The 26,941-nt window shown below is 42.1% G+C and overlaps 1 protein-coding gene across 8 annotated transcripts in view; it reads right to left on the bottom strand.

Annotated features, from left to right (window-relative positions):
• Positions 1–26,941, bottom strand: part of FYN (FYN proto-oncogene, Src family tyrosine kinase) — a 137,648-nt gene that overhangs the window by 72,719 nt on the left and 37,988 nt on the right. For 5 of the 8 annotated variants that reach the window (XM_088052442.1, XM_014263523.2, XM_005518281.3 and 2 more), the window contains exon 2: positions 4,895–4,965. The gene's annotated coding sequence lies outside the window, so the exon portion shown is untranslated. Of the gene's footprint in view, positions 1–4,157; positions 4,320–4,894; positions 4,966–10,246; positions 10,264–26,941 lie in introns of those variants that run through there. The other 3 variants (XM_014263524.2, XM_088052440.1, XM_014263526.2) reach the window with 2 other exon arrangements.

The following is a 26,941-nucleotide window of genomic DNA, read 5'->3' as shown; positions in this document are numbered from 1 at the left end:
CTAGTGGCTACAGTGGGAGAGACATCCACATAGATGGCCCACAGTTCAACTCTCTTTTGCTGAGTAACTCCAACAACTGGATCACCTCAAACATTGTGGAGGGGCAGGGAGGAAGGGAAAAAAAAAGCTATATTAAATGAATTACCAGTGAAATGTTGGAAAATTGCAGAGACTGAGCCACAAAGATCTCTTCTGCAGGAGACTGGAATGTAACCTTGCTGTGTAGGGTTATCTGATTTAATAAACTGAACACAAGTGTAACAATGCTTCACAGACAGAAGACTAAATCCAATCTGGTTGGGACTGGACACATGCAGTTCTGGTCAGGGGACAAACGACATCCCTCAGAAATCTTATGGACCAGATTTAACATTTACTACACCCAAAAGCATCAACATCCGTATCTTCTGAACGGATTAGACTGGAAGAAAAGAAACAGACTAAAATTGAAGGAATTACAAGCATAGCATAGCAAATCTTGGTAAACCCCAAATATATCAAAATGTTCAAGCATTTCCCACACTTTCCTTCCTAAAGGAGAAAGATAATCTTCAGCCCTTAGGAAGAGATAATAAAGATATGCAACAGAAGAACACTATGAGGCACATCAATGCCCAAATGAATGACTTCAGAAAGCTAAAAGCTGCTAGAAATAGGATCAAAATGCACCAGGTCAGCCCTAATTACAGAGAACAGCTAATGATTTGGGCAAATCCTCTTGTGGGTATGGCAGAATACAGGTAATAAAGCAAAAGTCCCTGCAGGTTATTTTTGTAGTGAGAACACAAATAATACATAGTTGCTCTGTAACACTTTCTCTCAGAAACCTGAGAGGTGTGAAGAATTACCAGGAGCAATGCAATAGCATTTTTGGTAGACATCAGGGATATAAATGTACCATACAAACTGGACACCCAGGAATGCATAGGATATCACAGTCTTTCTAAAGGCAAACAAATTTACTATGTGTAAAGATGCTGAAAATTTGGTTTTCTATAATTACTTAAAATCAAAGAAGCCATTACCTACTGGGGTTTTTTTTGTTTGTTTGTTTGTTTTTCTTTATTTTTTTAAAATAAAGAGAGAAGAAAAACCTGACTGTTCAGGTCAGGGGGAAAAAGTCTGAAAACAGCAGATGAGTGTATTAGCAGAAATCTGAATTTTCCTTGATATATCTGACCTACTGATATAATAACTGGATCCATTATTTAAGATGTGCAGTTGCTTCTAGTCTATGGAAAAGTGTGCAAATAGAAGCAAAGCATCTCAGATTTCAGCTGAAACATCAGAAAACCCTCAACTTGGGAAGGTATCCCTGCCTAAATTCAGAGGGAAAAGAGCCATGGACTCCCAGGCCCTGAGATGCACATTAAATGTTAAGGCCTGTGTTTGAAGCATTCACAGCTTTTCTGAGAAGAGGAAATCTGTAAGAAATGGACAAATGCTCAGTTGCACACCTGGTGCAGAAAGATGCAGGTCAGGTTTATGGTACAGCAGTCCCTCAATTCACAGCTTTATCCTGCCCTGATCTTGATGGCTGTAACCAGCTGCAGGGACAGAACCCCAAACTGTACCGTGTAAGTCAGGCTTAGAAATACAAAAAATGTCATGAAAAGCAAGAGTTTCAAGGGGAGCATGGACTGGCAAACAGCAGTGTGACTGTGGGAAAAAATACAACAGAGATCACCTCAAGGTTTTCTGTCCTACATCAGTCAGGCTTCTTGTGACTCCCTGTGATGTGGAAGGGTGGCTGCTCTGTGACCACCTTCCACATGCCACATGCAAACCTGCAGTGCCACACAAATATCTGCTCTGACATCCACAAGGCTGCTTTATAGAAATCTCATCAAATGAAGGGTCTTCCTACACTGTCATCAGCTTAGCTGAGGGAGTTTTAAACTCAGCCAAGATTCCCCTCCCAGCATTCAAGTATATGTCTCTAATCAGCTCTTAAATCCATTATGAATTTTTGATCTAGAGGCTGCATGACCTTTTCTAGGACTTTGATACAAGATAAATAAATAACTGCTGAGCCTCTGAGCTATGTCAAAATAAATTCAAAATGTCCTCTTGATGTCCGGCACTTCTTGGATTCAGTAGGTTAGGGACAGAGGCTGGGCAAAACTGCTTCCTTGTCTTATATTTTTTGCAATTATTTTTAAACTCTCTGGGAATTTATGGGGTCAGAGATATTTCAGAGATCCTTACATATGAGAAGCTCAAGGTCACTGATTATTCTACCTCAAAATAAGATGTTGCAAACAGTTTGAAGTGGGAAGAGTGAAATGAACAGCTGTGAAAACAAACAGAATTTGCACTCTGTTTATGTATTTTAATGGCTGCAGGAAAACAAATTTTAGAGCAAAATCCTGGAGCACAAACCCAGCTCCAGATAGATTTGAAAAAATTCCACAATGTTTACAACCCAGCAGTGAGAATTGCCTTTTTTCATTGACTTACATCACTGTAAGTAAGTGAGGAAAGCTGGCAGCTTTCAGGTGTACCAATTTGTCAGCTAATCCTGTTCCACATTTCAAAATTCAACCAAGTCAAGCAGCCACGATCTTTGAGTCTGAACACCAACTACAGGTCGAGAAACATTGCCCAAGTGGAACCTCTGTGAGCCACATTGTGGTTTGTTTTTTTTCCCCACTAGCAAGTTTTCTGCATCTGCATCACACCACATTTCCATAGAGCCACACATAGCAACTTTCCTGATTTTGAGGTCTTCTTTAAGACTTCCCTCTCACAGGCAGAGAAGATGCAGAATTCACATTGACAAGACAGTGAACAGCAAGAAGCAACAAGAAAACACTTTTTTGACTCTGAGGATGGTCAGACATAACAGATGCCCAGAAGGGCTGTAAAGTTTCCAGCCAGCTGAATTTTGAAAATCAAATCCCTGAGCAACCTGACCTAATAGGACCTGTTTCAAGTGGGGGTTTGGACAAGACAACAGTTTGTACAAGTTTCTTGGCAGTTTTGGGGCAGTTTTTTCCAACCAGGATTGTTCCATGATTCTAAGAAGCATGCTGCTTCTGTTGCTTCCCCCTTGCTGCTCTTGAACTATGCTCTCTTATTAAGGTCAGCCATGGAGACTAGGCTGGCCTCAGCTGAAGCATCTTTGAAGGAAAATTAGAACACAACCATGTGACTATCAGGTCTGCTGATAAACTTTTTTCCTTGGTGTTACATAGCATCACTATTTCCAAATAGCTCTCTTTTTCACCTGTGAAGTTTGTCACACCCCACACAAAGTTCAGCCAATCTGTAAGGAATGAAAGTGGACAACATTTAGGATCAAAATATCAGTACTACCACCAGAAGGAAAACTAGATATAGATCCTACCCTCTTTTGTAGTAAAGTCACAGAGTTCTGTGGAAGTCACCACAAAATCTCATGGGCTAATGAACTCATGCTCTGATCTGTGGCTCATCTATGCCCCCTCAACCAAATTCTAGTTTTAAAATTGTTGTTTGTATTTCTCATAGGTATATAGATACAAACTTACAACATTCACAATTGTCAGAAAAGCTGATCCGAAGAGAGAAATTAATTTAAAAGAATGAGCTGTAGTAGGGTTTACCCAGGTACAATTGTCCAGGACTTTTGATGTGCTTGGCCAGCTTCTTTGTGAAGTTCTGGCCTTGACTATCCTATCTTTTCCTGTCTCTAAGAGTAAATGTTCTGCAGAAAGGTAAGTGATCTACATTTAAACATCTGCTAGCTAATCCAGATCTTTCTATATGATGTAACAAGATCTAGGGGCTTTTAAATGGTAGAAAAGAACAAGTGTTCTTGCAGAGCCTGTCTTTAATTTTCAGTTTTCTACCCTGCAGGCTACCTGACTCTTCTGCCAGTGGAGAGAGTAAGCCAGTTTTCATCTGCAATCTGCACATTCTGCCTGGAGAAAAAGCACCAGCCCAATATCCTGCTTGGCCAAGGGAAAACAGGGACAACAGTCTTCTGCTGACTTGTTTCTTTTCCCAAGAGTGATTGATTGGTACTATCCAGAACTGTGTATGTTGACGGTCTCCTAGAGGGAAAAGCAAGATGAGTCCACAAACTGCTCCAGATCTGCTGCCTTTATTTTTTGCAGGTTGGAAGAGCTTTTCTCTGAATTACTTCCCTCTAGTTGGGACATGTCACTAATTACCTCACGCTCTTCCCTCTCTCCTTCTACCTCAGAGTGGTGCAGCTCAGCAGCACAGACACATGATGTGCCATATTCCCAGAGCACTGAGGACCAGAGAAGGCTGTTGGAAACTGATGCCTCTGGAAGTGTTGCAGTAGTCAGGCAAGCAGCAAAGCCTGTCACCTGGTGTGGAAAGGAGGAATAGGAAAACTGGTATAGCACACATTAACTATCTCCTTATCTCTCAGACATAAGCAAATGTCCATCCCAGTTCCACGTGGCAAGGATATCAGTCAGACATTCTGGGAAGAGATGGAAAGGTTGTACAGTGACTGGACACTCCCACCACTTTGGGAAATACGTGCTGCCTCTGCATTACTTTTGCTCCTGATCTTTTATACAGCTAGCATGCTTCTTTTGTACCCCTCATTTTTAAATTAGGCCTTTTTATTTCTTCTACTCCAGGTTTTAGCTCAACCACTCTTCAGCAGAATGGAACAGCTACAAACACAATAAGCAGATGCCACTGGAGCAAATGAAAACACATTCCTTGCCCTGAGGCCCAGCATGCTGTTCTCTGTCAATGCTTCTCATACTGCGAGTCTCCGTACCAGAGAAAGAACACATATAATCAACTGTATCTCTGTATTTTCCACAGCCAAAAAAAAAAAATAAAAAATTAAAACTGAAAAAATTTAAAACAATCTTTCTGAAAATTCTCCTTAAAAACCAAAATTTATCAAGACAGCACCACTTACCACAATTTCCCCTCCAAACAGAGCAAGTTTACATTCACCACATTTCCTCACAAATGGCTCGAAAACATGCCCTGTAAAATAAGAGAGAAAGGGGAAAAAAATAGTAAGTGCCTGGAACACCACAAATTTTGTTACACTTTTTTCTCTCACTACTGACATTTATCACCAACTTCCACCATTTCTCCTGGTTTAGGGAAAGAGGTAATTGGATCTGAACCTTCACAACTAATTTTTGAATTCCAATAGTATTATGCAAAATATTAAAATAATTGCAGGACTCCCTCAGACTGCTCAGACACATCACTGTCACTGACATGATGGCTATTCAGACTCCAGGGAGACAAGGTCAACAACATGAAACGCGCAGCAGCTCACAGCAAGTGTGCCAATTATTTTAGATCCAATCCTAAAAAAAATTGTTCAACCCTGTATTCCTAAGTCATTTTGTTTTAACAAACTGGTTTTGGAATTGGATGCACGTAGGTTCATGACAGCCTCCTTGTTTGAAAACTACACAAAGGGAAAAAGGGGGTTGTGCCACACTTCATTTTTAGACTGTATTAATTACTTGGCATTCTCTAGGAGAACAAAGAGGGAGAAGAAGGAAGCCAACACAACATCCAGCTTGACACACACTAGGGCCCATTTGAAGAAGATGAAGAGCAAAAGTGACAAATGCCATCATTTTGCCGACCCTGATTAAATTTCAAATGACAGCCAAGCCTTATTTTTCCTTGAGGCAAAATCTTTGAAAGAATAATTCGTGGAGCACAGACTAACAATGATGTTGAAACATTTAGTTTGTAAACTCCTAGAAGATGGAGGATGCAGAGATTCTGCTGGTGGCTCAGCATTGGGAGTGGTAACTGTGCAGCAAATGGAGAAGAGCACGATTTTCAGCGCCCAGGTGTCCATACTTGTGAAGCCAGACTAAATTTGAACTGCTTCTAGGTCCCATTCTCCCTCAAGTACGTGGCTGAACTTTCCACCAGAGAGGTGTCTGTGAAATTACTGCTGGATGAGTAACTTTACAGCTATACACAGATGACTTGTGTACTGATCATGAAAACCTGCCTCAGCTGCAGAAACAGCAACTCTTGTGCCAGCACCTCTCCTGAAAGATGCTGCAGGCATAAACAGGAAACAAAAGGGGAATGGCTTCTTCAATCAAATTATTTTTACTGGTCATCATTACATAAAAAGCAGTTATGAAATTAAAATTTCTCTTAAGGAATAACCAAATAAACATTCCTCTAAAACATGGAAACTGAATCACATTGCTCTAAGTCCCAATTAGCAAGCAGACGTCTGATATTATAAAGTTCAGACTTCATTTGAGTGGAGGGTTCAGGGTGGGGAGAATAGAAAAAAAAAAAAGCATCATTACAAATCAGAGGAGGATGTTGTGAGAGATTTTAGGAACAGATATTTTCTAACAGAAAAGTACAAACTAAGTATCTTCTCTGCTTGCTTTCTTTGTTTAGCAGTTGAGGAAAAGAGTGGGTATACCAAGGAATAAAGAAAAAAAAAAAAAACCACCCCCTCCTCTCCCATCACCTTTTGTACAGCTTGGCAGAGTTTATGAAAACACTGAAAAAAAAAAAAGTGGGTCTTAACTGCTTTGCTCAAACTCAGGGAAGGTGGTTATTATTCCAGTGCCATCTATTTCCCTCCCTTGCTTCCAGGCATTTGGCCTGGAAAGAAAACATCAAGTCAAGAAACTCTACTTCTGCCTCCGAACTAATTGGATAAAATCTGCATGCAGAAAAGTTAGAAGCTTAAGAAATGAGCCAGGTCCAAAAAAATCCAATGGCACCTCAACTCCGGATTAGCTCATTATTTTCTTCTACACCATGAGACTAATTTAACAATTTCTTCAGAGGAGTGACAAATAAGGAAACTCTGTACTCCATGCTGCCGGTCCCAGGAATACTTGAAAGACAGGGGCTGGCACCATTGCCAGAAGGGGCTGAACTTCCCCCAGCACTGGTGTGGAGCTTCTGGAGGCGGCCCCAGCAGCGCTCCCTTCCTCTCTCCCTTCCTCCTTCACCCCAGCACAAATGCCTGTGCAGCAACCAGGATTAAACCAGGAAATTCTTCAGACAAGTTCGCAAAGTGACCAAAATAAAATAAAATAAAATAAAATAAGAAATAAAAAAAAAAAGAAAAAGGCCTGTGCTGACTCTAGGGTAAAAGGGAGGAAAAGACAGAAAGGATGGACCAAGAGTTACATGTAACATTCCCGTGTTACAGCATGGGAATGCAGGCAGCTGCTTTAATATATGCCAAGGGAGTCATCCAAGCCCTTCACTGAGATCATGTATGACAAAAACTAGCAAGAGGGCTAGGGAAAGGGGTGTCTGGTTAAGTCCAAGGCAGACATGCAATTTGCCACATCTCTAGCCTTGCAAGATCTTCAGGACTGTAGGGATGGCAGATAGAAAGCTTGGGGAAGCTTTTTGCTTGATTTTAGATGACAGTGAAAAATGTGTTCTATCTCTTAGACTACAAAGGAGAAGAGAAGCGTGGAGGTGGAACAGGGAGGGGAGAAGGGAAGGGAAGTATTTTGCTGCATAATTGAGGGTGAGGGCTGGACATAGCTTGCAGACTAAACCAAAGATTATTCACTCCTTCCTCGTGTTCAGTACTGAACTCAATTTTAGTCTTAATGATTTTCATTCTACCCAAAAATGTAGGGGAAATATTCCTTTTCTTGAAGGTTTTGGTTCATGATACGTATCTCCAAATTTTGATGAGGACTTTTCTGAAAAGCTTTGCTCACTTTGGAGAGTACAGCATAGGATATGCAAAATAAACCAATACAGGCCTCAAGGCACACCAATATAGGCTTCTTTTACAAACAGTATAACAAATAAAGGAGGAAACAAATGGTTTGTCTAACCAAAATGAAAGCTGTCCAAGCATCTCCTCCTACGTGGCAAGATACAGAAAATCCTTAGCACACCAGTGGACACAAAAAGTTGCGCTGAATCTCAGAGCGACATGATTTGAAACATCCAAAAAAAGCAAAACCCTTCTGGGGGATAATCAGAGTTATTATCTGCCAGGAACAGCCTTTTCCTGTAGGCAGCATGAGCTTCGACAAACTGCCACCTTCTACCAAAAACCCATATCCCCCTCCTATATATGTAACATATGTAACATTACATATATATCAGCAGTGTATTTACTTGTAGTCTTGTGGGAAAATTACTTTCTTTTTGTAAAGAAAGAAGTATTTTGTCAAACAGAATGTGGCAAGTAGCATAACTAGACATCATTTTCATCTTTGGTTGCATGACATTGTCTGCTTCACGAGACAACCTCTATTTTTCCTCGTCAGTTTTTCAGATGTGTTTTTGTCAGTTCATACTGGGATTAGAATTAAGTTTATTACTACTGGAAAAAGAGAAATCACTGAAAACAGACATGGTAAGTACTTTTTTCTCAAGCCTGCACTCCCAAATCTATCAGCACTCACCAATTTCAAGTATCTTTGGATCAAGTGCATTGAGGATAGTCCTAGATGTGAAACCACAAAACTGATTGTTCCTTGGAACAAAAACTTCAGTAACAATTTACCCACCATTGAAAACAGATAACAACATGACTGAAAGCATAAAAACAGCCACAAAGAGGGTGCTGGTCTGGTACATGTTGCAGCTCATACGAGTTTCACCCAGCTGGAGGAAGTGGCTGGTTGTAAGTGGTCTTACATACTTTTCAAATGCTAGTAGATGCAATTGAATTTATGGCACTGAAACACAGAAGAAAATCTACACAATTATAAACATCCATCAGTTTTCTACTAGCAACATGCTTCTGCTGCTCTTTTTTCAAACCTCAAGTAGAAGCAGGCATTCCGGGTGCTTGGGCTGCTTTCTTACTTGGCAAAAACTGGGAAGATGAAGTTTTTCATGCTGAACAGTTTACAAAGGAACATGTCTGGATCAGGATGTGTAACCAGTAAATGAGCTGGATCCACTTTGTAAAGAAAGTGTTGGTTAGTCTCTCCAGAGTAATAGCCTCCCTTTTTCATCTGTTTCAATGCCAGTCATGCTCATGTTACAACACATCACACCACATAGATTTTGGGCCACGAATTGGTCCAGAAAGTACATTTCAGTAGTAGGTTACTAGGACTCTGCTCTAACAGTCTTGAGTTACCCTTTTCAGACTGGCTGAGGATTCTGTCACCCAGGACTCTGCTGACATTGCTGTTTGAACAAATCTATGGAAGCATACAAGTTTCAGTTTTTAATAGGGTGCATGCAGCATTTCCCACCTATTCCCAATATCTAAGATTTGTAACCCTACTAAAACCAAAAAGCAAGCAACCAAAAAAACCTCCAGCTGACCAAAACCAAGAAACCCTTTCTAGAAGCAACACTGAACAGAAGGAGAAAAACAATCTCCTACATACTGAATTTATACAGCCAGTTTATAAAGGAACTGCACATCTTAACTTACATAAAATAATCCTTTACTGTGCAATGCCAGATCACAAATAAAGAGCCCTTATCCTGTGAACATCTGAAAGCTTTCCAACAATAAAACATTTAAATTTTAAGGGAAGCATATAGGCTTGTTCTTACACAGAGACAAAAGCCTCCCTGTTAGCCTGAAACTACCCCTTTTCTAAGTGAGGTCCCAGAGAGCTGGCACACGATATGAAAAAGCCCGGTCATCAACAGGCTTGGGGAGAGATAGCTGAGGGCAGAAAGAGGGAGCTCCCAACAAAATCTGCTCTTGCAACAAGTCCAGACACAACCCTGGACAACAGCAAAGGGGAAAAAAACCACCAACCACCAACACCACTAGAAGACTTACACTAAGACACTACTATTCTCGTGGTTTGTCCTCCCATGCAACAATGCCAAAACTTGGAAAGAAGAAGAGTGGTTATGGGACAGGCATTCTGCATTTTTTCATGTGAAAGTCACTGAGTTTCTAAAACAGTTACTGGAAAGCTTCCGCACACGCAGGATGTAAATAAGGATAACTAGGTCCCTCTGTTAAAGGAGTCCAAAAGTGGTTTAGTAGTTTCAAAACAAGAACATTTGTCTGCACCATTCAACTTGTTCCTGTCTAAAAACACATCTGCCCTTTCCATTTGGAGCAGAAGGAACTCAGATGCAAAGTCACCACTGCAGTGGCAACAAGTCTTAAGAAACAGGAAATGTGGGAAGAAAACACCGGGAAAACACAGAGGCTTTGCTCGAACTTTTTCTGATTTAATAAAACAGAGCTATGAAGAGAAAGAAACCCACAAACTGCGCTAAAAAGCAAAAGGTCAACTGTCTCTTTTCTGTGACACTTCAATCTCCTCACACACTGGCTATCCTGACTTACCTTTAGCAGATGTGCTGCTGTCAGCTGGTCCCCATGTTGTGCCAAAGCAGGCTGCTCACTCTCCTTCACCCTGGGCTGTGCCATTCACCCAGGTAGTTCAAGCCCCTCGATATTGCCGGCTCAGTATTGGTGATATCGGCACCTTTCCCCTTTATCTACTTTCAAGCTGGACAAACTAAACAAAATCTTCATTCACAACTCCTGTTCCAAGCATCAGCTTGGCTTTGTTACACGGCAGAGCTGAAAGCATAAAGCTGCGATCTGGAAACACAGCACCATCCAACCAGCCACTCCTGCATGGAAAGTGCCAGTACAGGCAGAGAGTGTGGGTGTGTACAGAGACCCAGCAGAAGCAGATGCAAAGAAACAAAAGATGCCAACAGCTTTAAGAAACCCTCAGTGGGACAGCCGGTGGTTACCGTGAGCAATGACACAGTGAAGCCACTGGCGACAGAAAGGCGATCGCGACGGTACTCGTGGCCCATTCATAAATCCTGCCTTTTGAAAGTGTTCTGGGAAGAACCCAAACCCTGTGGCACCCCTGCAGTCACTGCACTGCTGGGGAGAGAAGCAAGCGTGCAGCTCCCTGTAAGCCGAAAGCCAGCACCTGCTGCACACAGCTCGGCCTCCCCCTGGAGCTGCCCGTCCCTGGGTCCTGGCCGTGGGCAGCCACGGGGCTCAGCAATCCACAGGGAAAGCTATTAGCAGGCTCAATACTGAGTAGGCACTCAGACTGAGAGTGTTACATATGAGAGGCATGTGATTGTAGCAGCACACTTTAGTTCTCCAAACAGTAGAAAAATTACTTCATTAATTACGGGAACAGCGCTTGTGTTTCTTTGCAGAAAAATGAGAAGTACTAAGCCCCAACACAATTTTTTAAAAAATAAATGAATGGAGACCATACTCCTAAAAATAGACTGAACTCTCTACCCCTCTGAGCTGTCTCCTAGAAATGCTGCTGGGCATCTCTGGAGCTGAGGGAAGGCACAGGCAGACAGAGATGCAGGGACATGGTGGCTAGAGCCAGTGCTGCATCCCTCTCCTACACCCTCAGCCTGCTCATCCTTACCTGCCCAGTATCCCAGCGGCATCAGTGAAACACTTCTATGGCCAGAAACAAGCCGTCACATCATTAAGCAAGTTAAAAAAGACAGCAAGGGGAAAAACCCCCATGCATAATGCAAAGTTTCAGAAGCTTTTGTTCTAATAATTGATTTTCCAGTTTGTTTTGAAGAAGAAAATGCTTTCCTTCTGAAGATACAGGACTGACCCAGAAGGACCTTTAGCAGAACTGGCTAAACAGTGTATGTATTTATATAACTTCTGGAGAAGCAGTAAAGGCCATTTAGAAGTGCAATTACATTGCAGTGCAAATGTAGTTTTTTTGTATATAAAAATCTGCTTTTATAAGCAATTGTTATTATAAACAAATTTCCCTTTCCCTTTAAGAGAGCATCTTAGTTATACAATAAATATTTTTGTGCATTGATCAGTGTGGAAGGTTTTAATTAAGGATGTTATTTCCATGACATACAGTGAACAGATACATAGAGAATATATGTATAGAGTATATATGCTAGTGTTTCAACATTACAGGACCCAAAATGTCAGCCATTCCCATTGTGGAAGAAATCATTAAAAATACACACATGGGAACACAGTCTCAAAGTCCCAGCAAATTTACTTCAAGGCTTTAAAGGTTAAAAGAATTCAGCACAAGTATCTCTTAGGACAAAGTGGGGGTGTTTACTAATGGCTTCTTGCAGTTCAGTCAATACATGCATTTAGCTAATTTTGAGTGAGCCAAATAATACTTATATCTGGTACATGCAATACTTTAATGGCTTGATCGCTTCCTATTGTGGTTTCACAACTGATGTAATTCCAAATTGTCAGGGAGTGAAAAGAAAGCATGGCCCAGTCTGCTGAGGGGGAAGGCAAGGCAAATCTTTGCAGAAGCTACTCCGCCTACGTGTGTCACACCTCCTGATGTGAAATATGAAAATGTTGAAAACAGGCTGAAATTTTGCAAGAATGTAAATTTTATGTAAAATGTAAAATTTGTAAACCTATTTCTGTATCAAAGAAGTCCCGTGATGTGAAAAGTAAACAGTGCAAGAATATAGGAACATGATTAGAATACAAACAATGAAAATGCTGCGCTGTAAACTAGTTATTAACTACAACAAGCTGAAAATAAACTGTTTCCTTTTTGCCATGTTCACTTTAATCTTCTGAGAGGCAGGAAAAAGGGAAGACAGGAGGAGGCAGCAGTTTCAGACTTGTGGAGATTATCAAATCCCAGATCGGATGATTAGAGCACAGCTAAAAAGAAAACATCCTCTCTCCCCACCTCCCTCCCTCCCAGAAAGGAAGCACAGCCTTTAGGACCAATCTGTAGTGTTTGTTTGCTGCTCTTTAAGGGATTACTCTAGAGAGCATTTTTCTTAAGATGTTCTTATCTCTTTCTGGAAGTTTCAAAATAAACAAGAGTACTGGAAATAGAACAAAAAACTTGACTTTCTGGTTTATTTTTTAAAATAGTGAGACAAGTAAAGAAAATAAATAAGGCCCTTCATTGTCAAATAAGACAAAACAGAAGAGGATATAACCTTTAAATCTGAGAAACATTGCAAAATGTAGGAAAAATCATCAATGGGCTGAGGATGGGGATAATTGAAAAAAAAGGAAAATAAAAGGAGGGCTATCCCTCATGCTACTTCACTGATTATTTACTTACTTTAATGATGAAACTTCATGTTGCTGGGTTCTATATTCAGGAAATAAAATAAATAAAGAAGACTGACTGAAAAAAATTACTGTATTTTGACAATTTACCTTCCAAAAACACCCTAAACAACCAACCCTGCTCTCTAGTGGTTTCCAAAAAAGACTCTCCCATAGTGCAAACAGGAAATTAAATTCTCAGGACAACACACTAGAACTATGAATGAAAAGATTTTGCACTGATGTAATGCTTCAGCCTCAAGCTTCAGATCAAGTCTTTATTCTTTCACACTGCCCTTAAAGACAACAGGTTTTCCCTCAGAAAGCAAGTGTCCTGGTGTGAACCAGAAAAATATAAGGTTCATGTAATTCCAGGATTGTGCTACATTAATATAAACCTCTTTGCAGCACAGAAGCCACATATAAGCATTAATTTTGCTGAAATATTCTAAGGATTTAAAATGTCATTACTATTCAGTACAACCTCCCTACTTCGTCTTTTGTTTTAAGGAAATTTTGATTAAGGAAATGCCTGATCAGTGGAACTAATGAAACTGAATTTCCAGCTGATCTGGACTCGTGATGCAAACTTTACAATGAGAGCCCTTCCCACACTGCATCCCTGGTGCCCTTGGCTCTCCCATAGCCCCAGATGCCTGGTACCCAGTCACATTTACTGCACAAGCCCCGCTGCAGCCACTGCTCAGCTGCTCCAGGGGTGTCTGCAGCACCCTGCTCCTGCTGCCACCATGCCCATCATCTCCAGGCAGCAGCTCATGCACCGGAGAAAGAGCTGGGAAATCAAATGCTGCCCCTGAAGGCTCCTCCCTGGCTGGAGACAGCCTGCAAACTTATAAAGAGGAGGACTGGTGTACAAACACACTGAGTTAACAGCCTAGCCCCCACTTCCTCAGGAAACTAGGCTAAAAAATCTGGTTTTTCTCTTGCTATGCCCCACTCCTACACCACGCCAACTATGCAGAGGCAGCTTAAAAAAAAAAAAAAGAAAAAAAAAAAAGAGTGGCATAGACATAAGGCTTAAGGGCCTATATCCCCACACAACATCTGGATTTCTGTCTCAGACATGCTTCAGAAGTGTCATTGATTTCCTGTTTAATATTCATGTTTTATTGCTGCACAAAGCCAGCCACCGCTCAAAGAGCGATACATTACTCTCCTATCCTCCAAGAAGATCCTTAATGAGGATATTCTGGTTTCTTGATATTCAGAGACCTTCTGCTGGTATCAGCAGAAGACTGGCATATGCTCGAACACACAGCAGAAGGACAAGGAGAAGTCATGTCTGCCCATTCAAACAGCTACAGGATCGAAAGGGACCTCAAGTGACCATCAGGGTGGCTTCCCTGCTCGAGGCAGCAACACCTATACTTACGTTATTCCTTTTATTAGGCCACCTGACCTAGCTGGGGAAAAAGAGATGTGCTTTGAGGCTCACAGTCCCTTCCTGAGCCTGAAACCTCTCCCCTGTGTCATCCCGGTCCAGCCCTCAGACACGCCAGTTGGTCTGGTAAGATCCCTGCCTGCAAACCCTGCCTTCCTTCCATTGCCATGGTTACAATGCTGCTATTACTGTGCATGTTCAGCCTATTTTTAAAAGCCTGCAGTGACAGGAGATGCTGGTTAAGGCCTTAATCTCAGTGAGGTCTAAAATTACAATGAGTGCTTACTACTTGTGCAAGTGCTGCACGCTGAAGTCTGAAGATGGTGGTGAGCTGCTCTGCATTGCCTGCTTCCCAGACAAAACCAGAACATTTTAAAGGAGAGACCTAAAGGACAAGAAGACAGTAGTCCTGCCGATATTAACTGGGTGGGTGAGGTCAGCAGAAAATCTGCAATGATGGGTCAGAAAGCAAGTTGTGCACTGGAGGAGACAGGCATCACAGGAGGCTGGAGGAGAAACATGCCCTCTTGGAGCTGGCTGACAGATGGGAAGTAGAGAGGAAGGGAGGGTCTTTGGTGATAAAGATAGGCACCTTGTGCTGATGAAATCAGCAGAGGAGTGCATAGGGAAGGTTACACTGCTACCAAATGAGGAAATGGGATACGTTCCTTTTGTAAAGACACTCTGGACAGATGGAATTATAATTTGAAGATGCCAGAGAAAAGGATGTTGCAGTAATTCAAGACAACATGTGAGTGCTTAGATGTGAATTTCAACTGTGTGGTGCAGATAGCACAGGGCATTTATTAAGAGACCTTATGCAAGAAGAATCTGCCATTCTCAGAGTTTACTCTGAGACAGAGGGAACTGAGAGATGGACAGACTTTGGTCTGGCTGAGGGACACTGATGTTGTCCATGGCAACAGCAGTGTGAGATAATGGGGAGAGCTGCAGGTGGAGGGAGGAAGGGAGGTATCAATGGCTATCTGTTTAGTCATGCTGAATGAGACTTGATGGCTTGGTATCCACAAAGAAGTGAAAAAAGACTGATTGAGGTTATAGCTTGGATGAGGGGAGAGAGAACTAGTTTCATGTTCTAGTCTTAACAACCTCATATATCTATGTATCTATGACTCTGGTGATTCTATATATATATGTGTGTGTGTGTGTGTGTGCAAATATATATTTGTATAAACACATATTTGCATATATACATGTAATAGCTCTAAATAGCTCTGTATGCAATGGAATCAGAGATGAAGCTGCAGTCAGAATTGGAGTAGAGAAAGAAAACAGCCCTGTACTCCCTGACAAAAAAACAGAAGTAGAAAAAAGGCCTTTCTCCTTATTTTTTTGGTAGCATTGGTAACAAAGCATGCAATAGCAAAATTCTTGCCTGCTAACCCCCTGGAAAATTCAAGCAGTCAAAAAAAAAAATTAGCACCAGGACTGCATCATGCAGCTCAACAAATCCACATTTGGAGGGCAGGTGTCCCATGCACCCACACTGCCACACATCTCAGAGGATGTGTGAACAGCTACTGGCCCTGTCAGCAGTGGCTTATCTGATACAACACCCCTTACAGCACAGGAGAGGCGTATTTTGGTCCAGTGATGGATGCATGTGTAGCCATGTGTCAAATCTGCCAGCATGCTGAGTGCTGGAAACAAATGGCACTTTCAGAGCAGCGCATCTGGGTCACTGCCTGCTCTCGCTGCGCCTGTGAGGGCTGTGGGGAAGAACAGTGGAGCAGGGAGAAGCAGGCTGAAGATCTGAGAAGCTGTGCTGGCAGGTATTATCTAGGCTGTTGTTTGTAAACAGGATACCCTCACCCTGGAACAACAGAAGTGGGTTTTTGGTACTGCAAGGGTAGGTCTTTTCCACCCTTATGTGATGAGGTGACACTGGTTTATTTTCTTCCTACTCTCAGTTTTGCAGGTATAACCAGAATAATAAACCCACATTCAATGTCCCTCCCACCTGGAGTAAAATAGACTGAAAAACACTGAGAAATAACACACAGAAAGTACTCACAGGCTCTGATTTTTAGTGCTGTAACTAGTTTGGACTCGCACACTTAGGAAATGTCACATTTGATTTTGACCTAGAATCAAGTTCACTCCGCCTCGCCGAAGCACAAGACGCACCATTCATGCGGTGCCTGGAGCGCAGCCTCCAGCTGCAGAATGTGGGTTACCAGAAGCAGGAGACATCTGAGAAGGAGCATTCAGAGCAGCACGTGTGCCACTTTCAGTTGTGAACGCATTTGATTATGAACTCTACAAAATGTATGAATGGTACAGGCTGACGGTACAATCCCTGGAAGCACATATTCCTAACAACTATGGAAAAAAGAGGGATGCATGCCTGAAAGCCACAAAGAGATGAGACTTTTTTTTCCTCTTTCTTTTGAATACACAAGCCAGCTAATTAATTTCCCCTCCAAAAAACCATTTGCACAATCTGGGAGCTGCTGCAAGGGCCAGTTGTGAAGATTTCAACAGAAAACACCACCAGCAGCAGCTAATCGATAGTCATGTTTTAAACCCAAACTGCACACGATAAAAGCGTCAAGTTCCTTTCCCTCGCCTATACTTTTAAATCAAAAGGCAAATTATCAATAGAATTTGGGACCACAACAGTCCCACAAAGCCACTGGCACTGCAGCTGAACAGTCTGTGCAGAAAGGCTACCTGGCATGTCAGGATGCCCTGCTCACCACGCACTGCAGTTTTCACCTTGGATAACAAGCAGTGTATTTGGTCTGCTTCCTCTCCCCAAGTTACACACGTGCCCATCCACTGCTTACTGCACTTCCAACCCACCCACACAGACAGAGAGCTTACAAGTACTTTGGAGCACCTCATGTGTGGAAGGGTATCAAGAAAGGGATCTGTATTTGACCTTGACATACACGTGCATGGGCAGTGGGAACAGCGGTCTCCACAAGCAGATGGATGCACTGAAAAAAAGAGGACAAGAGGTAAGAGAGAGCCTGGTTCCTCAAAAACACGTGTGTTTGATCAACTGCCTGAACAAAAAAGCACTTCCCTTTTCCAGAAAGACACCTCTGGGTCACATCTTTCAGCTCTATGAAAATTTGAACAGCTCACTGGCTTCCATTTCATGTGAAGAGGGGAAAAGGGACGTGGACTGAACATCTGATAGTCAAATGCAGAAATGGATTTAAATGGAAACTGAAAATCTTCTCCCAGAGAGAGGGCTTCCAGTACCAGGACTATGTAAAAGGAAGAAAATAAAAAGCTGCAGAGTGACAGATGCATATCATACAGCTGGGACCATTTATGTCCATAGAGTTCTCACTGCACGAGAAGTAAGAGAAGACATTCCTCCTGGGCAAGTTCTTTTTCACTCTAGGATTCACAGTGGAGCAATTACAAGCTTCCTAAAAGCCCTGCAAAGCTTTCAAGGCCTGCAGTAGCTACAGCTTCTGACCCAGACCCACTGCAAACATTAGTAGAGAGCAGAGCAGCAGAAAACATTGCAGCCTAGTTGAAGGTTTAAAAACCAATGTGCGTGGACTTCAGAAAGTCCTGCCTCACTTGCCTTAAAAATGTCCAGTGGTCATTTTGGCATCAGTGATGTAAAAGGTTAACACTGCAACAGGCCTGTTAAGCAAGGCTGACTCCTTTACTCCTTCAACAGAACAGTGCTACTCTCCAAGAGTCAGACTTTTCTTTCATTTTGTGGGGGGAAGCATCAGCATCACCACGTACAAAGTAACAAGGGTATACAAAGCATTTTGTAGGCTTGGAATAAAACCCTGTTTGTAGGATTCACAGAAAGAATTTATGTTAACAGAGCAAGCTATTTATAGCAACTCACCATACAAATGAACGGTCTTTTGGTTCCTGTCCTCGTGAAATGCAGCTTTTTAGCCAGAGAAACCCTGTCTTTACTCTAAAGGCAGGGTGAAGGGGGGCATGGGGAGAGGGAAGCTACTCTCTGATATACACCCTGCTGGCTCCAGTTATACTGCAGATAAGGTCTTCCTGTGCTGTGGCACAAAAGGGAACTGATGGTCTGAGCCCAGGGCAGTCACAGCACCCTTCCCCAGCCTCCTCAGCCATATAGCTGAGAGCTGCCTGTGCCGTGTGTGCCATGGCCTATTGCTCACAGCTCTGAGCTGTGCCTGTCCTTGCTCATGGACACACAGGATCAAGGAGGACTGCTCTTTGCCAGGTTCCTCAAGTCCTGCATGTTTTTAATTTATTTATGTAATTAGAGGATCTTAGGCAGCATTAATCCAAGTATGCCTAAGGAAGATTACAGTTCCTTGAAAGAGCACAGGGACAAACCAGGAGGAAGAGAACATGGTCTCTCCCCAGCCACCCCTTCAGAACACCCCAAACCAGAGCAACATGTACATAGCCTCACATTTCATACACCTTCTGAAATAAAGGTGTACATTAAGTCTGATCACACACAGCCAGCCAGCTAGAAACTCACATTCCTGTATACACACCTCATCAGGTTAGCAAAATCATTTCATGAAGTCTCACCTATTTGTTACAAATGACCCAGATCCACAGCCTGCTTACCATGCAAGCTTAATTAATTATTTCTGCCAGTTTGCTCAGACAAGAAGCTGAGCAAACTGCAGGCACATGACTGCACCCTCAGCAAGTTTGCTGACACCAAGCTGTGTGATGCAGTCGACATCCTGGAGGGAAGAGATGTCATCCAGAGGGACCTTAGGAGGTCTGAGAGGTGCAAACCTCATGACACTCTACAAGGCCAAGTGCAATCACGCTCAGGGCAATCCCAAACACAAATACAGGCCTGAGGTTAAATAGATTGAGAGAAGCCCTGAGGAGAAGGGCTTGGGGTGTTGGTGGATGAGAAGTTCGGCATGATCCAGCAATGTGTGCTCAGAGCCCGGAGAGCCAACTCTGTCCTGGGCTGCATTCAAAGCAGCGTGGCCAGGGAAGAGATTCTGCCCTTCTGCTCTGCCCTTGTGAGACTCCACCTGGAGCCCTGCATCCAGCTCTGGGGCCCCAGACATGGCAATGATGTGGACCTGCTTGAGTGAGTCCAGAGGAGGCCATGAAGATGATCAGAGGGCTGGAGAACCTCTCCTATGTATGTAGGCTGAGAGAGCTGGGGTTGTTCAGCCTGGAGAAAGCTCTGGGGTGACCTTACAGCAACTTCCAGTACCAAAAGGGGGCTGCAAGAGAGCTGGAGAGACACTTTCTAGAAAGGAATGTAGTGACAGGGCAAGGGGAAATATCCTTCAACTGAGAGTAGGTTTAAATGAGACATAAGGAATAAATTCTTTAGTCAGAGGTGGTGAGGCACTGGAATAGGTTGCCCAGAGATGCTGTGGATGCCACATCCCCAGAAGTGTTGTAGGTCAGGTTGGACGGGGCTCTGAGCAATCTGGTCTTGAGGAAGGTGTCCCTGCCCTTGACAGGGTGGTTGGAACTAAATGATTTTTAATGTTCCTTCCAACCCAAACCATTCTATGATTCTATAAAAACAAGAAACTGTTTTGGAAAAAAAAAAAGCAATTGGAGCAGATTTGCTGTTTCAAAGTACAAAAATAGTAGATGAATAAATCAGAAACTAAAATATGTACACACAGACAAACTCCTAATTTCTTTTAAGTACTTAAATAAATAAGAAGCAATTGTTTTCTATATCCCTGTCAGTAAGGGCTCTGCTGTTGGGCTTTTATATCTCAAGATCAGTGCTATCTGACTAATAAACTAGACCATGGTGTTCAGAGATTACAGTTTAGACTGACTTTGAAAAGAAGAAAATAATGAAAAAAGTATTTTTGACCTACAAAAGTTTTTATATTTTGGCAAAAGCATTATTTCAGACTAAAATAATCTCACTTTTCTCAGCTGGGACCCTACATATCCTGACTGTCCCCTGCCCTTTCCAAAGTTAGAGAGAACACAGGCTCTCACTGCGAACTTTTGTCACAAAGTCTCATCCATTAACAACTCTGCAATAAAACATCTCATAGATGGTTCCCTCACACTGCTTCCTTTCAGTATCTCATGCTGACACTCTTTGTTGGTTTATAAAAAGGCATATCTTAAATCAAATGATTGTACCAATAATCTTAAATTAGACTAATGGGAACTCTGAACTGAAAATAAAGCTCCAAAAGCTATAGGGTATACATATATCATGAGACTTTATTAAACTATAAATCTGTTGATTACAATCTTATTTTGTAAAGACAGAATTATCTTAAGCCAATTTGTTGCCCAGCATAATAGCATTTGGTATCTATAATGAAAATTAGATTATATCAGGCTAAGTTTGTTTATAATTTTAGATTAACAGAATTAAACACAGTAAAGTGTTCACATAGATGAAATAAAGAAATGAAACACGTTTTGCTTTCATTTCCATTCCCATTTGGTACTCTCTGAGTACTTGCTTCACAGTACCAGAAATATTTGTTGAAAAGAGAAAAGTCTCCTGTATTTCACTAAGAGTTTGATTAAGCTGATACAAGTCATCACTTATTGAAAAGGTATACTTCCAAAACAAATCAGAAGTGCTGATGAAGATTAACCCTGAGCTGTCTCTATCCCTTAGATGCAGAGGCTGTTCTGCTGCAATTCTCCATTTACCTCAGTTCAACTGATTTTCCTGTTCATTACATTGAACCAATCACTGAGTCTTTGAGACATGGGGGTTTAATATCAATCACTCCAAAATGTTTTGGTTTAAATTATGAAACAATGATGGGTGAGCAACACAGGTGAGCATGTGTGAACAGGAACTTCAGAGGTTGGCTGTGCCACCCCAGAAATCCTGTCTTGATCCACAGCCTGGAGAGAAAAGTAGAGAGCACACAAAGTTTTTACACCCCTGCTCTCAATGGTAGTAGAAAGGTACACACACTAAAATGTAAGCTAAAATTTCTTGTGCTGACAACTGAGTCCTTCAGAGTTACAGATCACTGATTCAGAGACTTTGCACCAACTTATTCATTGATGACTGACCAAATCACAAACCTCTGCGTGAAAAACATCGTTCAAGCTTCTACATGGTCATTTCACCACCCTCATCCTCCTTCACAGCAATATCTGTGTGATATGCTTGTGTTCATATCATCCTTAGCTCTGGGTCAGAGTGGCACTCAGCTTCCTTTGGGAGGAAATGAATGACATTTGCTCTGCCTCAAGCCATGTGTTTTACATATGGGCTGTTTGGGAGGATTGTAAGGACACGAAGTGATGGTGGTGTGCAGCCAAAGCTGCTTTTAAGCTTTTGCTCTGTCCTGCTCAGCCCTTCCATGACGATTCAGTTTCTTTGCAGTGGCTGGAAATCAACTGCAAAATAAGAAAGTTTTCCTTCTGGCAAACTGTTATTTTTAATTCTCTCTGTCCAGTGTCATAGGCAAGGAAGGATAAAGAAGGGAAGGGAAAGGAGATCCCACACACTTCAGTTATTTATTTAGATTTGCTGCAAATACTCAGAGGTCTCAATTGTCCTGTTACCCGGACGGTAAATAGCAGTAGTGACGCACTCCAAGAAAGTATCCCCCAAGCCTACTCTGAACAACAAAAATAACTTCTGCCAGCACCAACTGTCATATGTCAAAACTCAACGCTATTCTTGGAGCAGATGCAGGCTTGGGAATTTTTCTTTCTTTTTTTTTTTTTTTTTAAGCAAAGTAATTTCAAACCAGTCCAACCAACACATGTGATGTGTGTGATGGTTTTGGCAGCCGCTAATTTTCTAAATGATAATTACTGGCAGTTTATCAGCCTTAACACTTTGAGACAGGCAGTTTGACAATGTTAGCGGACACTGCTGAACCAAAATGCAGTTCCCACAGGCTCTCTCACACACTCTTTCCTTACTGCTGGTTGAAAAATTTCAAGCTATGATCTGGCAAATCCTTACCCTGCACTGGTCCTCAGAGCACTGTCAGCAGGGTTCTATTAAATCTCCACAGCATACACCACTAAAAAAACCATATTTTTTACAATGTATTAATTGTACCCCCTCTGACACATGACTGCAAATAGCTCTGGCAAACAACTGCACCTCGATGAATAAAAAGTTTGTTTGACCAAAGAGGAATTGGAGTTGCTTGGCACTGAAGATGAATACAGCAGAGCTCCAGCTGACACATCTTGCACAGATAATCCTATCAGGTCTCCTGTACTTATCCTAATATACAACACACAACAAAACATTGCTTGTAGCTCTGGATTTAAAAGACCAAGATTTCTGGGCAAACTGAAGTATTAGCCTCTTCAGACACTGGATTTATCTTATTAGCTCTTTGCCAGTGAAGTGGCTTCACAAATGAACTTTTACAAGTTCTATTTTTCCCTCTAGCAGATGGAAGATTTTTATTAAACATACATTACCAGAATACTTGCAAGAAAAAAAAAGAAGATAGCTTTTATATTTTTTTATTCTTTTTTTTTTTTTTTTTTTAACCTGAAAGCTGATTTTCCATGTTTCATTAGAAAGCTGTAACTCTATACTTTAGACTTGGGTGAGTTATGGCACTATATCTCTGGGATGTCAGACTGCCATGCCCACTTTCAGCCAAACCTTCAGTGCTCCTGATATTTTTTGCTTCTGGTAAGCCCACTTCATGCCATTAAGTGTCTACATGATGCAAACAGTCATCAGGTATGTGTGGTTTTCCCCTCCTGCAGGTTTTTATACCCTCTGTCCTACAGAATTTCCAGTGATAATCTCTCTGGGCCAACAATTTCAAAGGCTTAGCCACAGAGAAGAAATGTGCTTTTTGTCCTCATTCTGCATCCAGAATTCATCACTCTCAGTGACAGGGATTTTATGGAGCAGGATCTTCACAAGGGCAGAATGAGATGATTTACATCAAAAGGATCAACACCACTAAGGACGCCTAGTGTGGAAGCTTTGTGTTGTTATTCTCATCCTTCTAATTTTCAATGTGAAAATTCCCACTAATTTCTACAGAAACATGCTCCTTTAGACAGGGAAAAAAACCAGAAAGCATGTACAACTGCTTCCTACTGTCAGTAAAATCTAAGTTCCTTTCCAGGGTGCAGCAGAATCCACCACAAATGTTGCATTCACAAAATCACAAGTATTCTCCCTTAACATAAAGTATGACACCTTAGTGAGAATATATTGCAGGACTTTGGAAAGATAAAAGGGACAAATAAACCATTTAACCTTTTTGTTTGAAAAACCTCAGATAGGAACTGGAACCTTTCATTTGAACTTTACACTATCAGAGTGGTCTGAAAACCAAGGCAAAGCAAACACCTGAAAGAGAAAGGAAGAGCCCAAAACTCTGAACATAAGCAAACCCCTGAATATATTGGAAAAGTAAACCCAGGTGCTTCTCCAGATGATTCCCTTCATTCCCTCTCTGCCAGGGAGCTGCTCTCCCAGTCTGAAGGCAGAGAGCACCCCTAGCAGGTCCACGCCCAGCTGGGGAACACCCCCAGCCCATCATCACCACTGCTCAGAGCATGACTGATGTATGAGATGGAAGCAGAACCTGTGGCCCATGCACACACCCCTGTGGCAAGTCTCAAAGCTTTCAGCAGGGACTGCAGACAGCTAGCCCAGCCTCAGCTTCTTACGCCCATCAGAGAGCTCCCTTCAGAGGGCAGAGACTCATTTTGCTGAAGGGTGCTTAGAAAAAGTACGCAAAGCATCATCTTTGTCTAGTTACAAAATCCCAAACTGTGGGAGGCAGGTTGATAGCAGATCAAACATTCATCCCTATGTAGGAACCTCAGAAGAAATCTTAAACTGTGGAGGAAGTGGTGTGGGGTAAGAGCCTACTTCCTTCTGCCTAATAGTGGTGGAAGGAAGTCCTTTACAGAAGGTGAAAGAAATGTAATTTCAATGTAATTTCAATGCAAAACTCAATGCCAGGCGATGCTGCCCAGTTACCGGAGGAAATTTTCAGGACAGTGAAAAAGGTCAGGAGTGAGTATGGAGAAGTTATCCCCACAAAATAATTCCCCACCAACGCTCCCCCCTCTCACAGTGGCACAAGTGGTTTGGCACTGGTACTATCTGCCCTACAATCTGCACAGTGCCCTCCTGGAGCATCACTGGCAGCAGGTGTGAAAACCAAAAGGTCAAAAATGTACATGGGTTCAAGCTCTGGAACCATGAAAGCGAGTCTCTACCTTGGGAGATGAGGGGGATGTTCTACAGAGCCCCTCCACTGCTGCACACCTCATAGCCAAGACTCCAACAGCTGTATCAGGATATCTGCACACATGCCCTGAACAGTCAATAAGGCAGAACCTCACCCAGACTGTGGTCAGGCAGTGTGGGGAGACAGAGCCCCATAGGCTTGTATAAGAGCTGTGACAAGCAACTGTGTGTAGATAAAGCATCACCTGCTTTTCGTGCCACCACTTTCCTCTGGCTAGGTACTTATTCCTGCTAGGAAGCCATTACTCACTTCTTCAGAAGAGTAAGTGATTTCTGAGGAATGAAAATGGTTAGCAGCTTTCTGAGCTGTGACAAATTGTGAAAATGATTGTGGTGAGTGTTGTTAAAAGATTTAGGGAAAAACCCAAATATGGTATTTAGGAAACTGGCTTCTAAATTCTATTCAATAGAAGTTTAAATCCTTAAGGATTACCTTGCCTTGAGCTTCATAACTTTACTAAGGTATCCAACAACGTTTTGATCAATCACCTGTTCCTTCAACTTCGTGTTTTTACTTCTCTGAAGAAGAACATGGCAAAATAACTAGAACATGCTTCTTATTTAAACAGAGTAAGAGAAAGTCTGTGGTGGGCACAAGCAACTGAGCATGAAGGATTTAAAATATTTTGCACTGATCATTTCTGAATGCAATCTGCATTAGAAGTACCCACCTAAACAGCTAAACACAACTGCAAGCAGCCATTAGATATATGCATGCATGTAAAAAAGCTTTCTTTAACTGTAACCTGATTTACATGGGTGACCACACTACTCTCAGATTGTGAAACATCTGTGTCAGCCTGATTTCTCTTTCCCTCTAAGCTTATCCCCTTGCAGCTCTCTGCAGCTGTGATTAGTCATGTGTGCTTGGGAGAGGAAGATAACTTGGTAACAGCAATGTAGCAACAAGGTCAGTGGATGCACTTGTTTATGTGGTCACTCTCCATGCTCCTCAATGCACCCAAAAAGAACATCCTCTGGCTTCACCATGGTCAGCAGAGCATACAAAACAAAGTCAGGTCGTACTTGAATAGGCTTCTACAACCAGTGTGGAATGGCAACCCATTAAATAATCCTCTACCCATTTTAGGGTGGGGAATTTGGGTGCCAGAGACAGGAACTGCAGGTATCAGTGAACTTTCTGCAAAGGAAAAAAGGTAAGTTTCCTTCCTGGCAAGTGTAAAGACCATGGCAAACTGACTATCATTTCTCCAGGAGAAAAAGGGAGCAGTGAGGAACAAAATCCAGTCTCCTCACAGAGGCTATGTGGTATCTGAGATGCCTACTGCCAATTTCTCCAGCAGTGCGTTCATTGTGGAGAAAGAGGGAGAATAACCTCAGGGCTCACCAAGAACACTAGCAACTTGAATGCAAGTGAATGCTCTCTTACCTGTAATTCAATAAGTTGGGCCAGATATTTCATGAAAGAAAAGACCTTCCAGTTTCAAAAGCTTTAATGTCGTGCTGTTACGTGGGAGATTTGTACTGACACCAAAATACGCCTGGAAGCACCTAAGCATCTTGTTGTTCCTAACAGAAAAGTGTCTCCCAAAAAGAAAAATATTCCATTGAGTACCCAAAGAATCTACTGGTGCAGCTCCCAAAACCAAGACCGGAAGAGGGCAAATAATTAAGGATTTCACATATGTCCTTTTCCTCATCTGCATGTGAGATAATAAAAGGCTTAAGGCTTCAGTATGCAGAATTAAAGATACAACAACCCCAAAACTATTCACTCTATATATCCTGGGGAAACAGCACTTGCACAATTTAGAATTGCTGGTCTAATGCTTCTTCAAAACCTCAAATGGAAAAATTATGAGTATCTCCTAATAAAATCCCACATAAAGAGTAAGACTATACTCCAAGCTAGCAAAGTATACCGAGTCTTCACACAAAGCACTTCAAGGTCTATGCAAATAAGGAGTTGAACATTACACAAAACAGTTCCAAAAGACTAGAAGAAGTAGGCTTTCTAAATGACAATTACTATTTTTTGAAAGTGATTAATTATCCCAGGCATACAACTTGGCATTTGAATGAGGCTGGATTTTCCCAGGCAGTTTCCTCAAATAGTCCCCAAAAGCACAAGTCACTTTGAGACAACACCACCTTTGGCACCCCATAAGCAAAGAAGAGATTAAAATCATACACATCCTTATTTCTTAGAAAGCCTGGACGGGGAGAGGTAGTTGGAAAAGAATGAAATCTTAAGCGTCCATCTGAACGCCCCACGAGACACACATTAGTACAGTCAGGGTAAGAACCTAATTAGCTCTCAGATTAATCACACACTGTATGCATCCCTACCAACGCCCAAGCTGGCAAGCGGTGCCATGCAGACCTCAAGGATGGGACAGTGACGCTGGGTGTTTCACACCAAATA

Source organism: Pseudopodoces humilis, chromosome 3 (assembly GCF_049639895.1).
Source record: "Pseudopodoces humilis isolate 2021_Gansu_Grassland_sample_001 chromosome 3, ASM4963989v1, whole genome shotgun sequence".
Lineage (NCBI taxonomy): Eukaryota > Metazoa > Chordata > Aves > Passeriformes > Paridae > Pseudopodoces > Pseudopodoces humilis.
This window is presented reverse-complemented; position numbering and strand designations above follow the sequence as displayed.